This window comes from Bison bison, unplaced genomic scaffold (assembly GCF_000754665.1).
Source record: "Bison bison bison isolate TAMUID 2011002044 unplaced genomic scaffold, Bison_UMD1.0 scf7180017864148, whole genome shotgun sequence".
Lineage (NCBI taxonomy): Eukaryota > Metazoa > Chordata > Mammalia > Artiodactyla > Bovidae > Bison > Bison bison.
The window spans coordinates 9367746-9385022 of NW_011494720.1; the positions used below are offsets into that span (position 1 = coordinate 9367746).

General features: G+C 43.8%; 1 protein-coding gene across 1 annotated transcript in view; it reads left to right on the forward strand.

The window, feature by feature from the left end:
• Positions 1-9798: 9798 nt before the first annotated feature.
• SLC22A3 (solute carrier family 22 (organic cation transporter), member 3) overlaps positions 9799-17277 on the forward strand; it is a 71682-nt gene continuing 64203 nt past the window's right edge. The window contains exon 1 of the mRNA XM_010840899.1: positions 9799-9830. The gene's annotated coding sequence lies outside the window, so the exon portion shown is untranslated. The remainder of the gene's footprint in view (positions 9831-17277) is intronic.

Sequence of the window (17277 nt, forward strand, 5' to 3'; positions counted from 1 at the left end):
GGCGTCTCGCTTCCCCTTGTGCAGAGTCCTGCCCCCGTCCCAGGCATTGCTACCCTCCACTCCCACCCTGTCCCTCCACGAGCCTGGCTGCTGCACTTAAATACCCTGCAGGACTCCCCAGGTGGCTCAGTGCTGAAGAATCCGCCTGCCAGTGCCAGAGTCGCCAGAGACGCGGGTTCGATCCCTGGGTGGGGAAGATGCCCTGGAGGAGGGCATGGGAACCCACTCCAGTATTCTTGCCTGGAGGATCCCATGGACAGAGGAGCCTGGCGGGCTACAGTCCGTGGGATCACAAAGAGTTGAACACGGCTGAGCGCACGCACACACACACACACATGCGGCACAAATACGCTGCAGTGTGTCTGGTCTACACAGCACCCTCCCGATGCCTGTTAGCTCCCCCAGCTGAAGACTCGCATTCCCCCGCGTCAGTACACTTCTTCGCAGGGTTGTCGGTCCGATGGCCTCCAGGTTCTCAGCTTTCACTCTCTCTCCCCGCCGCCAGTCCCCTCTATCCCCACCGCGGCCTCTGGAGACCCCAGGCCGCTGCTCACCCCCACCTCGCTCCTGCTCTCTCTTGGAGCCCAGAGTGCCACCTGTGCCCCGGGGGGAGCAGGACTCACCCTCCTTAGGGACCTGCTGCCAGAGTCTCCAGTTCACATTTCACCGTTCTGCTCATTTTGTGCGTCCCAAACCGTCTCCCGTTTCACTCCGGCTGTTCCGTCCAATACGTTCAGAAGCCAAGCACATTTAAACGGATGGGCACTGCTGGGCTCCTGCACGCTTCCAGGAACCCTGGATCCCAAATCTGGAGAAGGTCTGCATAAGTCTTCTATTTAGTAAAATGCTGAAGTAACTGAACTGTCAGGTCATTTGTTATCCCCACCGTTGCTCTGATTACCAAGTGCCTACTCGGAAAGCAGATGCTCTCAGGAGATGTTCAGCCTGAAGACTTCATCCTGCCTTGCTTCTTGACTTTGGCAGCGATGACTCCATCCATTAACCACCCAGCCCTCAGAGCCTGATAGAGTGTATTGATAAACCATCCCTGAATGCCTGTGTTTACTTGTTAAACCTTCCCAGTCAGGTCAGAATCCATGAATGCTTCAAAGCATCATGTGAATAATGCATGCTAATGTTTTCCACACTGTTATGAAAAAATGTAACTCATAAGGACACACGCACCTTGGAGACAATTCGGGTTCAGTTCCAGACCACCAAAATTCATCAAATATTGCAGTCAAGTCAGAAACACAGTTTTTTTGGTTTCGCAGTTGCATATAAAAGTTATATTTACAGTACACTGTAGTTTATTAAGTGTACAATAGCATTATGTCTAAAAAACAGTGTACATACCTTACTTAATAAATGGTGCTGTTGGAAAAATAGTGCCGAAAGAGTTGCTTGATACAAGTTTGTCACAGACCTTCGATTTGTTAAAAAACATAGTGTCTGCAAAGTGCAGTATGACAAGGTGTATCTGTAACGGAAAACAGTACAAGACTTTACTACCTCGTCAGCTCACTATCAGAGCGATTCCCACGATGTGCTGGTGATGTTCATTGGTTGGTTGGTGTTCAGTCACTAAGTCGTGCCCATCTCTTTGTGACCCCCATGGACTGCAGCACGCCAGGCTTCCTTGTCCTTCACCATCTCCTGGAGTTTGCTCAAACTCCATTCAGTTGGTGATGCCATCCAACCATCTCATCCTCTGTCACCCCCTTCTCCTCCTGCCCTCAGTCTTTCCCAGGATCAGGGTCTTTTCCAGTGAGTCAGCTCTTCACAACAGGTGGCCAAAGTATCGGAGCTTCAGCTTTAGCGTCAGTTCTTCCAGTGAATATTCAGGGTTGATTTCCTTTAGGATTGACTGGTTTGATCTCCTTGCAGTCCAAGACTCTCAAAAGTCTTCTCCAGTGCCACAGTTTGAAAGCATCAGTTCTTTGGTGCTCAGCCTTCTCTATGGTCCCACTCTCACATCTGTACATGACTACTGGAAAAACCATAGCTTTGACTATATGGACTTTGTCAGCAAAGCTATGTCTCTGCTTTTACATTGGTTACTTTTATAGTATTTTCACCAACCTCTTTGAATCCTTAAATGAATGTAGTAAAATACAATGGCTTTCCCGGTGAGTCTTTCGAAATGCTTTCTTTCTCTTCTTTTTAACTTAGAGATTTAACTTAGAGATTTTAACTTCTTTTTAACTTAGACATTTACTGGAAATGTCAACAGTGTGTTTTATATTAGAAATACAAATGGATTTCATGCAAAGTTTTAAATTAAAAAAATACTTTTTTCCAAAGAAAAATGTAACAAATATTCACATTCCCACCACCCAAATGAACAAATGTTAGCATTTTGTCACAGTTCCTTTAGATTATCTTTTAAAAAAGAAAGAAACCATTGTAGATCAAGTGGAAATTCCACTTACTCTTGCTGTGGAAGAAATTACAACAGAACTTAATGACTTTAAACCAGCACTTTTGCATTATAAAGATTAAGAAGGGAAAGCTGCAGCTTGTGTGCTAAGTGGCTTTAGTCGCGTCCGACTCTTTGTGACCCTATGGACCATAGCCCGCCAGGCTCCTCTGTCCATGGAATTTCCCCCAAAATACTGGAGTGGGTAGCCATGCCCTTCTCCAGAGGATCTTCCTGACCCAGGGATCGAACCCAGGTCTCCTGCACTGCAGGCAGATTCTTTACTGCTGCTGTCATCTGGGAAGCCCAAACCTGCAGCTTACCTATGAATACTCCTCAGCTTGACTTATTAACATTGGAGTAGAATTGATTTGCAATTATGTTTTAGTTTCAGGTGTACAGCATAATGATTCAGTTATATATGTTTCTATTTTTATTTTTCAATTCTTTTGGTTATAGTTTATTACAAGATATTTAATATAGCTTTTTGTGTCATACAGTAAATCCTTGCTGTTTATTTTAAAAAACCCTTTTTTATACTTGCAGATTCCGTGAGTCAGGGAGTCAGAGCAGACACAGCAGGGAATGGTCATCCCTGCTCCACGGCACATGACCTCCAAGTGGGAGGCTCCGCGGCTTCCTAGTCCATTCTTCACAGTTGACCTATATCTGGACATCCATGTGAATGTCCCCTTTTTTCCCTATCTTTCTAAAACCTAATCACAGGAAGCCGTGCAGATGCAGCCTTAGGACAAAGTGTTGTCAGTGTTCTCATTATTATTCATCAAGCTGGATTAGAATGGAGCCGGCATTAATACAGCAGCATGTACATTCCATTTAGTTATACTACACTCTCTAATACTTTCTCATCATTAGTAATAAGTGTGTGCTAAGTCCCTCAGTCGTGTCCGACTCTTCGCACGCCTATAGACTGTAGCCTGCCAGACTCCTCTGTCCGTGGGATTCTTCAGGCAAGAATACTAGAGTGGATTGTCATTTCCTCCTCCAGAGTTTCTTCCCAACGCAGGGATCAAACCTAATAAGTACTTATATGCTACTTAATATCACAGTGTTTAAGCTATATTCACATTTATTCCCTGAGGTGAAACTTCATGAAAATAAAACCTGATAAGAACCTTAAGACTTACCTTCATATTTTGTATGAATCAAATAGAGTACTCAATGAAAAAATGCTTTAGAAGCCATAGAGAGCTATTAAGATGCCCACTGCTATTGAGACCCATGGTCCAATTTCTCAGTGAGCTCGTTTCGTATTGCAACCCTGCCCCACACTTCATCTGTATCTCTTTGGTGACCCTGCTTTTGCTTCTGCCTCATCTCTGTGTGTCCAAGTACAACCAGATCTTTAAGGCCCGGCTCCAGCCCTGCCTTGGCCAAAACCCCGGGCTGGCACGTACCCCATCCCGGACCGTTTCTCTCCCGGCTCTGTGTTTGCATCGCGCTCTGTGCTTCTCTTGTGGGATTTCAACACATTCCACCTTGTATTCTGTTTCACATGCTGCATCACCGGTGCTCAGCTGGAAGCTTCGAGCAAACTGGAGCCCAAGCCCTGCTCCCTTCTCACTTGCAAGACAGCACGCCTGGCACCGGCAGCCTCCTGGACAAAACTTCTCACCGTGCTTGGGCGGCTCTCGGGCTGCCAGAGTCCAAGCTCTGGCCATGCCTTCAGTGTGGCCATATCTGGCAGAACAGGGGACTGTCCCCCGACTTGTCCAAAGTCACCCCCAGCCCCCCAGTTCAGCAAGAAGATGCTGGCCTCTGAGAAGGGTGTTGCCCGGGACTCTCCCCATCCTGGGACTGTGGGGCTCATCCGTGGGGGTTGCACTTTCCAGTTTGGAGCAGCTATGGATCGAGAAGAGACACAAGGAAGAGGAAAGACTTGGCAGAAGCAGGGCCATTCAGGGCTTTTCCGGGATGAGCGCCAGCCTCCGGTTTAAGCGTGAGGTAATTAAAATATATGAAAGGGTGTCTTGTCTCCAGCTTCACTTGAAAGCTCTGCAGTGACAGTGACGGGAACATCGATGCCTCCCAGGGGCACCGGAAGACACAGGCTGAGTGGGTGCACACTGTTTTCTGAGTGGCTCCCTCTGGAAGCCTGGTACCTACCGCGGTTCCAAGTGGGTAGGTGGAAGGCACCTCGAGAAGCCCGCATGGTCGCCTTCCACTTGGCGGCAGTGTCTCTCTCCAGAAACTGATCAGACCAGACCTGGACCTTTGACGTGGCGTGAAGCAGGGATTACCAAGCAACCAGACCCACGTTAGAGCTGCCAACCAGCACACGGCCCCTTGGAAATGCCCTGTCATTTCAACAGAAGTGCAGTCCTAGCAAGCGTCTATTTTCCTGTGATTTGGCCTAGTCTGAGCCAATAAAAAGACATAAACTGTCATGGTGACACTCTAGAACCTTCCTTCCTTTGTAAAACAAAAAGAAAAGAAAACAAGTTAAGTCGCTCAGTTGTGTCCGACTCTCTGCGACCCCATGGACTATAGCCTACCAGGCTCCTCCATCCATGGGATTTTCCAGGCAAGGGTACTGGAGTGGATTGCCATTTCCTTCTCCAGGACATCTTCCCAACTCAGGGATCAAACCCAGGTCTTCCGCATTGTGGGCATATGCTTTACCGTCTGAAATTGTAAAACCAACATGCACAGTTCTTATACTCAATAGCTTGTACTACCTGCTCCCCTTCCCACTGCGAAGCAACTAGTTCTAAGAGCAGTATGAAACTGCTAGAGTAATGCTTGAAGAGGGAAAAAAAATACATTGGTACAATGCCAACATTTTTTTTTTAATGTTATTCCAGTAGCAGAAAATTTTATTTGCAAGCATGAGGCAATTTTCAGTTGGTAAAAATATGATGGAAATAGCTCTCTTACTGAAGAGAGATAGCTTAATGAAGTCTAATTGTTGTTTAGACCGTAAATCATGTCTGACTCTTTGCGACCCCATAGACTGTAGCCCACCAGGCTCCTCTGTTCATGGGATTTCCCAGGCAAGACTATCTGACCCTTGGCAGCTCCGGGCATCTTAAAGACTTGGGGAAATACACGGTTGTATGTGTGTATTTCCCAAAATAGTGCGTGCACACACACAATAGAAATACTGTTCAGAGTAGTACAGATTACAAAGTTTGTTCCATGCTTCGGGTCAAATAATTACAAAGTCTGCAATCACAACAGAATAACACTTGCAAAGCAGTGCTGTCCAGGTGGAGTTTAATGAATAATCCTATTGTTTGCCAACTTGCCTGAAGTGCTCTACCAAAAATCCTGGCCCAGACTCTCCTGACATGAAGCGTTTTCTCAAGCCTCTTTTCCTGATTCTAAACAATTGGAAATGTTATGAAAATAATTCTATTGTCAAATCCCACTGATCCTTGATCTCAAATATAAACCACCAAGAGAACAACAACAAAAAAAAACAAAGTTAGCACAGGCCGCAGATGGAGGAAGAAGCCACCTGCAGACGCTGCTGAGAAAGCTTAGTTTCGGTGCAAAGATATTTTTTCAAATTTTATTGAAGTATAGTTGATTGATGAAGTTGTGCTTAATTTCTGCTGTACAGCAAAGTGACTCGGTTGTCCATATCCATATTCTTTTCCTATTCTTTGCCATTATGGTTTGCTACAGAATGTTGAGTATAATTGCTTGTGCTGTGCAATAGGACCTTGAGTTTATCCATTCTGAATGTATGTTTGCGCCTGCTAACCCCCAACTCCCAGTCCTCCCCTCCTTCTCTTCTGGCAGCCACAAATCTGTTCTCTACATCTGTCAGTTTGTTTCTATTTCATAGATATGTTCATTCGTGTCTACTTTCATAGATCCCATAGGATATAAGTGGTACCATATGGTATTTGTCTTTCTCTGCCTCACATACTTCACTTAGTATGCAAGTATGCTAATCTAGTATGCTAATCTAGTATGCTAATCGAATCCTAGCTAATCTCTAGGTCCCCCCCATGTTGCTGCAAATGGCATTGTTTTGTTTTTACGGCTAATATTCTATTACACACACACACACCCCCCACATCTTCTTTAGCCATTCATCTGTTGATGGATATTTAGCTTGTTTCCACGTCTTGACTACTGTAAATGGTGTTACTATGAACATAGGGGTGCAGGTATCTTTTGGAATTAGAGTTTTCAATTAGATATATCCCAGGAGTGGGGTTGCTGGGTCATATGATAGCTCTATTTTTACTTTTTTGAGGAACCTCTATACTGTTCTCCACAGTGGCTGCACCATTTACGTTCTTACCAACAATGTAGGAGGGTTCTCTTTGCTCCACACCCTCTCCAGCATTTGTCATTTGTAGGCTTTTTAATGATGGCCAGTCTGACCAATGTGAGGTGGTACCTCATTGTAGTTTTGATTTGTGCTTTTTAATACTTAGCAATGATCAGCATCTTTTCATGTGCCTATTGGCCATCTGTCTGCATTCTTTGGAGAAATGTCTATTTAGATCTTGTGCCTATTTTTCGATTGGGTTGTTTGGTTTTTTGTTATTGGATTGCAGGAGCTATTTGGGTATTTTGGAAAGTAATTCCTTATCTGTTGCATCATTTGCAAATATATTATCCCAGGCTATACATAAGATGTCTTTTCATTTTGCTTATGATTTCCTTTGATGTGCAAACCTTTTATGTCTGAACAGGCTCCATTTGTTTACTTTTGCTATTATTTCTATTGCCTTGGGAGACTGACCTAGGAAAGCACTGGTATGATTTATGTAAGAGAAAGTTTGCATATATTCTCTTCTAGGAGCTTTATGGTGTCTTATCTTACACTTAAGTCTTTAAGCCATTTCAAGTTTATTTCTGTGTGTGCTGTGAGGATGTGTTATAGCTTCCAGGATTCACATGTAGCTGTCCAACTTTCCCAATACCAGCTGCTGAAGAGACTGCCTTTCTCCCGTTGTATATTCTTTGGCACAAAGCTTTTTGTTGTTGTTTGAGTCAGTTTACCATTTTTAAACTGTGTGGTCATTTATTGACTTTTGCTGACAGTAACTTCTACTTTTCTTATTGATTTGTGTAATGTTCTGTTTCTCCTCTGAAACTTCTTATTGTACATTGTTTCTTTCCTAATCTAATAGGAATTACTTTGCTGTTACGAGTCACCTGGTGTTTCTGACACTCATTCCGTGTTCACAGGACAGAAAATATCAGAACAAGGAAGCACAGGCCTTCCAAACTATCCATTCGGTGTCCTGGGTTTTGATGTGAGCGCAAAACTAAGGCTCCAAAAATTCTAGAATGATGTGTCAAAGTCAAAAAGAAGTGATAGGATTAGAACATGTTTTTTTTTTAATTCATTTATTTTTTTATTGAAGGATAATTGCTTTACAGAGAACATGGCTTTTTAATATTCATAGCAAAATCAATGATTTTTTAGAAGATTAAAATAGATAAGCATAAGTGGGAAAATACCAAAGATTTACCTCCTGAAGGCCAGTTTTTTTTATTCTGGAGAAGTGGATTTTTATGTGGCACTCTTGCTGGGCTTTCTTTAGCTTGGCTTCCTGTGTCATAAGACTGAATTCTATTAGAAAATACGGGCTTTGGCAGACTTTAAAAAGTGTGTATGGTACTCCATGTTCTGACCAGATTATGAAAATCTTTGGTAATGGTGGTTTCCAAAAGGAGAAACCGTGTTTGAAACACACAAGCTGAAATCTCGTAAGATGTGATGGGTCTTCTTGATCCTAGAATTCCTCTTCAAGGCATGCCTGATGGACTGTAATATATATCAGGAAGTCCTTGACATCTCAAGATGGCAGACTTTGAAAATTTCTGTGTCAAATCCTCACATGGGAGGTGGGGGCGGGGGAGTCTGTCTTTCTCTGCAAAGCACAGAAAAGGTCATGTGTTTATTTTCCTACAAGGGATGGTTAAACTCATTGTGGGATTTATTATTATTTTTAGTAGTTTCCCTCTATCTGTTTCACCCAAACTGCAATCAGATGGCTTATAAATCCTTCCTGTAGGTTCCATAACTTCCTACAGCCCAGAAAACCGCCAAATATCTTTGTCTGTATTTGAGGACAATTTTCGGAGAAGGCAATGGCAACCCACTCCAGTGTTCTTTCCTGGAGAATCCCAGGGACGGGGGAGCCTGGTGGGCTGCCGTCTATGGGGTTGCACAGAATCGGACACGACTGAAGCGACTTAGCAGCAGCAGCAGCAGCAGCAGAGGACAATTTTTAGTAGCAAAATATCCCCTGGTACCATTTTCAAAATGCCAACTACATAAGATAGAACTACTTTTTGCACCTGTAGAAGTCCCCACATCTTGCTTCATAAGTTAATTTGACACCTTTTCCCCAAACCGAAGAATCACAAAAAGGCATGTACATGTTTATTATTAGTTTTAAACATTGTCGTGTTTCTAAGGATAAGTTCTGCGTGTTTTGTTTGGCCCTCTGGTACTTATAATGATCAAACAGTGGGCTCATTTTTGGTACTAATTGTTGTATGTTTCAAATACAAATCAACCCCCATGAATAACTGCAGTTACAGTCCTAATAAGAATCAAGGAGTTCTGAACTTCTTGTTTCTGATTTATATCTTGTTGTTTATTACCTGTGCTCACAAATATATCTCACCTATACATGCAGACTATGTCATCTGTTATTATTTTTCCCATTGTGCAGTCTGGACAGCTTTGTCTCCAAAATGTTGAATCATTTTAGTATATTTGTTATGTCCTTTTAAATGTCTCTACATTTCCTAATTATTACAGAGAACTATTATCATGTTAGGGATACAAAATCAACTCCAAGAAGAACCTCTGATCACTCTAATTAACAATGAGGCTAATATAAACAGAGCCTACATTTTATTTTCTTAAAAACTGGGATTGAAAAACTTTGTTGGAAAAAAATGGATTTCTGTGGAATGTGCTCATGTATGTTTATTTTAGGGGTCTGCATAAGAGTTTTGCAAAAGAAACTGCAACCTACATAAATTAGCAGGCTGCTTTACATAATATTTTTCGAAACTTGTTTTATAATAAGTTGGCATATAAGAAGGTTAACAAAGCAACTGGAATTTTTTTTTGAAATTATAATTTAATCTTTCATCCCCAAATGTTTATATTTTGCTTGCCATGACTTGATTATATTTCAAAACTCAGATTTTTCATTTCTTTTTTTAGAATAAGGCTTTCAGTGTATTTCTATAATGGTGAAAAACTTAAAACTACCTACTCTCTTTTCCAGTATAAAGAATAAGTTTAATATTTGTGGTCTAATAATAGGTGTGATAATTATGATCTCATATGCAATAGACTGCTGCTGCTGCTGCTGCTAAGTTGCTCCAGTTGTGTCCGACTCTGTGTGACCCCACAGACGGCAGCCCACCAGGCTCCCCCGTCCCTGGGATTCTCCAGGTAAGAACACTGGAGTGGGTTGCCATTGCCTTCTCCAATGTAGGAAAGTGAAAAGTGAAAGTGAAGTCGCTCAGTCGTGTCTGACTCTTCACAACCCCATGGACTGCAGCCTACCAGGCTCCTCTGCCCATGGCAGTTTCCAGGCAAGAGTACTGGAGTGGGTTGCCATTGCCTTCTCCAATGCAGTAGACTAAATGTAGCCATTTATAGTGATGGTATGGAAAAGAGATTCACAGACTCACAAATCCCATGCAGACTGTGTAGAATAGTAGAAAAATAAAGAACTATAGTAGATGAACATAGCTTTATCTTCTAAAAACACACATGTGTGTGTATATATATTTGCATGTGTAAAAGTATAGAAAAATATTCATAATAGAGTGGAATTGCAGGTGATTATGGGAGATAGTGAAGGGCAGGGAATCCTGGTGTCCTGCAGTTCATGGGGTGGCAGATTCTGACACAACTTAGCAACTGGACAAAACCCACAATAACTGGTTGTTTTTCTTCTAATTTATATACATTCACCATGTTGCTTAAATAAAAAATAGTTTTTAAAAAGTATGGGCAATGCTTTTTTTTTTAAAGTCATTTTATTTTTCAGATTTTTTTATTTGACAATACAATGATAGTGTTGTACTAACTGAGTTTATCAATTCCAAAACAGGGACCTCTAGTAGGAGAAGTGACAAGTTCACCTTACAGACAAAATTATGGTATTAGGACTTTTCTAGAAAATTCAGGCTATGTGGTCACAGTTAAGGTATGTGACCTCTGGAGCTCACTGAAACAGATTTTCATGAAGGATCTGGTAGGTAGGGTGTCTCCAATCCAGGGTGGGTGTTTTATCTAGGTCTTGAAGAAGGAAGGAGTGGGATTTTTATCTGACAAAGAAGAGATGGGAAAATGGTGTTCCAGACAGAGAAAACAGCTGGAAGTGCATGAAGGTAAAAATAACTCAAATGTGGGTGAATAGGCCAGTGCAGCCAAGAGCAATGGGTGGTAAGATTGGAAAATGTGTTGAGGCACTATGGGAAGAGCTTTGAAAGCTGTAATAAAAAGCCTGCACTTTCTTCTCTAAAAAGTGAGCAGCTATTAAAGATTTTCATCAAAGGAAGGATCATCTCATTTCCAAGGCACTCCTCCCTAATACCACATGTAGGACCTGTTATTATTCTAAGGTAGATTATTATTTTTGTGATATCTCATAAAGACACATGCTGAGCAGACCCATTTTGGGAGGCCTCTGCCTTGAAGCTTGAATATAAAGTATTGGTGTTATGTATGGTTAATATCGGGGCTTCCCAGGTGGCACAGTATTAAAAAACCCACCTGCCAATGTAGGAGATGCATGTTCGATCCCTGGGTTGGGATGATCCCCTGGAGGAGGAAATGGCAACCCACTCCAGTATTGTTGCCTGAAGAATTCCATGGACAGAGGAGCCTGGCGGGCTACTGTCCATGGGATCCCAAAGAGTCAAGACATGACTGAGCAACTGAACACACGTGAAATGGTTAATATCACAGAACAGGGTATCTGAGAAGTCAACTCATCACCAACACTCAAAGCTGATTTTGGTCTTCATGACAGAAAGTGAAAGTGAAGTTGCTCAGTCCCGTCCGACTCTTTGTGACCCCATGGACTGTAGCCTACCAGGCTCCTCCATCCATGGGATTCTCCAGGCAAGAGTACTGGAGTGGGTTGCCATTTCCTTCTCCAGGGGATCTTCCCAACCCAGGGATTGAACCCGGGTCTCCCGCATTGGAGGCAGATGCTTTAACCTCTGAGCCACCAGGGAAGCCCCTAATACATACTGGAGTGGGTTGCCATTTCCTTCTCTAGGAGATCTTCCTGAGCCAAGGATCAAACCCCCATCTCTTGCATCTCCTGCGTTGGCAGGTGGGCTCTTTACCACTAGTGCCACCTGGGAAGCCCTTGAAGACCACAGACCTGTTGAAACCAGAAGGTTGATGATCATGACTCCAGAAATACCACCTTATGACCTCACCATCCATCAGAAGAATGTCCGTGAAGGGAATGGCAACCCACTCCAGTATTCTCCAGAACAGAGAATACGGGCAAAAATATGAGTCAGATATTGTGTGCCACTTTAAATGAACACTGTTTTAGGAAATTTAGATGAGTACAGTATCTCAGACACTTAGTTAAAAGTTATCCTGTTACCAAACCAAACTTGAACGGACAATAAAGCCAGTCTACTCACACAGGGTTGTGGTGAAGGAAAGAATGATGTCTATTGTAGCTTGTGTTCAAAAGATCCAAATCCCCTGATGGCTTTCAGAGAAGGGTCTTTAAAGGCAAGGTGAGGAAGGGGGTCACAGTGTGCATGACACGCTCATGGACATTCTTCCGATTGATGGTGAGGTCATATTTCTGGAGTCATGATCATCAACCTTCTGGTTTCAACAGGTCTGTGGTCTTCAAGGGCTTCCCAGGTGGCACTAGTGGTAAAGAGCCCACCTGCCAATGCAGGAGATGCAAGAGATGAGGGTTTGATCCTTGGGTCAGAAAAGTCCCCTGGAGAACGGAATGGCAACCCACTCCAGTATTCTTGCCTGGAAAATCCCATGGGCCGAGGAGCCTGATGGGCTATAGTACGTGGGGTCCCAAAAGAGTTGGACACGACTTAGTGACTTAAACAACAATAACAAAAGGGGAAATTAAATTGAAATGAAGTCATTTCAGTGGGCCCTGATTCAGATGACTGATGACCTTGTTAGATGGAGATCAGGACACAGACACACAGAGAGGAAGGCCATGTAAAGACAGAGCGAGAAGATACCCATCTTCAAGCCAAGAGAGGCCTCAGAAGAAACCAACTCTGTTGACACCTTAGTCTGAGATGTCTGGCCTCCAAACTGTAAGAGAATATATTTCTGTTGCTTAAAGCCATACTTTGTCATGACAACCTTAGCAAACAAATACACAGGCCGTCCTTGGTGGTCTTTAGCTCGTTGATGCATCATTCCAACCTCTCCCTATGTCTTCCCAAGGTGTGGCCCCTCACGGCAACGTGTATGTCTGTGTCTCTGCCTCCTCTTCTTATAAGGACACCAGTCATTACATTAGGGCCCACCCTGAGCCAGTATGAAGTATGACCTCATCTTAACTAATTACATCTGCTTATGCGAAGAGTTGACTCATTGGGAAAGACTCTGATGCTGGGAGGGACTGGGGACAGGAGGAGAAGGGGACAACAGAGGATGAGATGGCTGGATGGCATCACCGACTCGATGGACGTGAGTTTGAGTGAACTCTGGGAGTTGGTGATGGACAGGGAGGCCTGACGTGCTGCGATTCATGGGGTCGCAAAGAGTCGGACACGACTGAGCGACTGAACTGAACTAACTGAACTGAAGACCCTATTTCCAAATAAAGTCATTTTCTGAGGTTCCAGAGTGACATCAACTGGGTGAGGGCTGGGGGACGCTAGCCAACCCAGAATACTATGTGAAAATTAACTACCCCTCAGCAGGCATGTAACTTGTATACTTATAACCTCTATGGCTACCCAGGGTTTTCAAACTCATCTGCTTGTTAGACTGGATTCTGATTTAATTGGTCTGGAGCAGAGTTTAGGCTTGTTTTCACTTATTCCAAGTCATTTCAACAAGCAGTCAGTGTTGAAAACTAAATTTTAAAACCATTCATTATGGTATTTATTATCATCATCATGAAATTAAAAGACACTTGTTCCTTGGAAGAAAAGCTATGACAAACCTAGACAGCATAATAAAAAGCAGAGTCATCACTTTGCCAACAAAGGTCCTTCCAGTCAAAGCTATGGTTTTTCCAGTAGTCATGTATGGATGTGAGAGTTGGACCATAAAGAAAGCTGAGCACTGAAGAATTGATGCTTTCAAACTGTAGTGTTGGAGAAGACTCTTGAGAGTCCCTTGGACTGCAAGGAGATCCAACCAGTCCATCCTAAAGGAAATCAGTCCTGAATATTCATTGGAAGGACTGATGCTGAAGCTTAACCTCCAAAACTTTGGCCACCTAATGCAAAGAACTGACTCATTGGAAAAGAGTCTGATGCTGGGAAAGACTGAGGGCAGGAAGAGAAGGGGGAGACAGAGAATGAAATGATTTGATGGCATCACTGACTCTATGAACATGAATTTGAGCAAACTCCGAGAGATAGTGAAGGACAGGGAAGCCTGGTGTGCTGCGGTTGATGGGATCACAAAGAGCTGGGCACAACTTAGTAAACTGAACAACAACATCATCATTGTCATTAGATCACTAACCATAAGGTAGTTGGGAACATTTATTGGGTATTTACTGTCTCGAGTGTTATACCAAGTACTTTACATATATTATCTGATAGTGACAGCATCAGTCCAGTTCTCGTGCTCATTTTATAGATAGGGACCCAGAGGGGTTAAAGACGTTAAGAAGGGTTTTCCTGGTGGCTCGGTGGTGGAGAATCCACCGGCCAATGCAGGAGGCACAGGTTTGGATCCAGGAAGATCCCACATGCCACAGAATAACTAAGCCCACGCACAACAACTGTTGAGCCTGTGCTCTAGACCCCTGGATCCTCAACTCTGAGCTCATGTGCAGCAACTACTGAAGCCTGCGAGCCCTAGAGCCGGTGCTCCACAACAAAAAAGCCACTGCAATGAGAAGCCCACGCGCCACAACTCAAGACCGACCCCTGCTCTCCACAGCTAGAGGAAAGCCCATGCGGCAACAGAGACCCAGCACAGCCAAAAATAAAAATAAATTAATTTATATTAAAAAAAGACATTAAGAAAATTGCCAAGGGATACAAAGTTAGGAGAGGTTCGATTAAGATGCCTGGGCTGACTCCAGAGCCATGGCACCTCTGTTCTTGGGTCTGTACAGATTCAGAGTCAGTCAGCTTTCTCTTGTCCTCAGATAGTCTCAGTTCTTTAGAGAAATCGTAAACATTTTCGGATGAGTAATTGCTTGCCTTCGCTGCAAAGAAATAAAACAGGTTGAACGTCTAAGGTTTGAAGGTGAGTCATGAAGGTCTTAATAAATAATGAGGCATTATTATATCCGAGTAAATTTAGCTTTCTCCTTTCTTCCAGTTTCGCAAGCTCAGACAGAAAGTTGTGTGTTTAAAGGCCATCTCTCCATCCTATTTCCAAGTTTGTTTGCTTGACTATATGTGAAAAGTGAATGTTGCTCAGTCATGTCTGACTCTTTGTGACCCCATGGACTACACAGTCTATGGAATTCTCTAGGCCAGAATACTGGAGTGGGCAGCCTTTCCCTTCTCCAGGGGATCTTCCCGGCCCAGGAATCAAACCAGAGTCTCCTGCATTGCAGGTGGATTCTTTAGCAGCTGAGTTACCAGGAAAGCTTCTATATGTGTATGAAAGTGTGACTGTTATTGACCTTGGAGAGTGGCCGTAGGGCAAGTGACACCCTGTAAACCTTGCGTCACAGGGTGGTGCCCCTTTACACCAGGGATCGCCTGTTCTAGGCGACTTGCAGACTCGGGTTTCTTGTCTCTGGGTCTTGCTGTCCTCTCCCTGGAATCTTGTTCTGTCCTGGGGTTAGGGCTTCTGCTCTGGGCCTTTCATTTGCAACCTTCCAGACTCTTTCTCTATCCTTTAGAGCTTTCTCCTCCTTTGTTATGAGCGCTCTTGATGCCTCTGGTTTTCTGAGCAAGAAACTCTGTCCCATTGCCCCCTGCCCCACTGGGGGCATAGACACAGGTGGTCATTCAGCTTTAAGTCTGAGCCTGCCACCCTCTCTGCTGCAGGCAGATGTGGACCTCATTGGCACGTGTGCTTCTCTCCCTGTGCCTAGGTTGCCCATCGCCCTGCTCAAACACCCTTGTTTCCCCTTTGTTTCCCTTCTAAATGCAGCTCATTATTGAAGGCTTTGTTTATGTCCCACTTTCTCCGTGAATCTGACTGCTCTGGATTCCCACCAGTCATGTCTTTCACTGTCTTTGGCTGCTCCAGGTCTTGCATTTAGTTGGTCCCATTCAGTTTAAATCTCAATTGCCCTGTGTTTGCTTCCCATAAGCTACCCTGGCTCCTGGTGGCTCAGTGGTAAAGAATCTGCCTGCCAATTCAGGAGACCCAGGTTCGATCCCTGGTTTGGGAAGATCCCCTGGAGAAGGTAATGGCAACCCACTCTAGTATTCTTGCTGGGAAATCCCATGGACAGAGGAGCCTGGTGGGTTACAGTCCATGGGCTCTCAGAAGAGTCGAACATAACTTAGCAACTAAACAACAGCTCTGAGCCATGTGATAAGCTCCCCATGGAGGCAGAAATGAAGCCTGAGCTGGTATTCCTCCTGGCCTCATCTGTAGGATGCCAGCACACCACTGGAAGCTTTGAATACTTATGATCAGTTTCCATACCTGCAGCTCATCATGATGGCTCACACAGATCAGAAAAGCAGGAAAATTTTGGTATGTCCAAATAATACCCAAATAATGCTATCAGATCATTTAAAGAAATTTTTGTTAAAACTAGAATTAATAATGACATGCTTCCCTCTCGTGGAGATCCAACCCAAATGATTTTCTTTGTGATTGCAGTGTTTTAAAAATATTTATTTGTTTGGCTGCTCCAGGTCTTAGTTGCATCATATGGAATCCTTGGTCTCTTTGCAGCATGCAGGATCTTTTTAGTTGCCACATGCAAGCTCTTATTTGCAGCATGTGGGATCTAGTTCCTCAACCAGGGGTCAAACCCAGGACTTCTACACTGGGAGTGTGGAGTCTTAACCACTGGATCACCAGGGAAGTCCCTATGAGGACAGTATTTTAAACCATTAATAGGCTCTGTGATGGCAGCTTGTTGATTAGAAATGGAATCCATCCATGGGATCAATGTGTGACTGGCTGGTGCTAAATGTAGCCAGAGGCACCCCACACCTGGTGGTCAAACCAAGGGTGTACGTGATGTTGATAACACTGATGAAGCGTTTGTTGGCTGTTGATTTCTAACTGAGAGCTGATGAGGAATGGCTCGATTCACAACACATCCTGAGAAAGTCAGAGCAGAGGCACTCAGGGCTGATCATTCAATTCCAACGACTTCTCTTTCTCCCACAACAATACAGAGAATGGATACTGTTTTTCATGGCCGTGGCCGGAGTCAAAGACCGTGATGTCCTCTCAACTTAGACTCTCTTATGTGAGAGTTTGTTCAAGAGGACGAAACAGCACGTCTATGGAAAAGTCCAGCTCTCTGTCCTGATTATCCTGCTCTAGTCGATGCAGTGGATTTTTCACCTACATTGAAGGTCCTCAACACAGACTTTTCCAGTGTCTGAATCTCAGCCTTATCTGGTTGCCAGACATTGGGCAGAAGAAAGCATGATGTGTTGCGGACAAGTCCAGGCCCTCGACACCCAAATATTTCAGTTTCTTCCCCAGGGAGTGAGTCTTTGAAACTGATTGAGACTTTGAAATACTTGCTTGGTGGAGG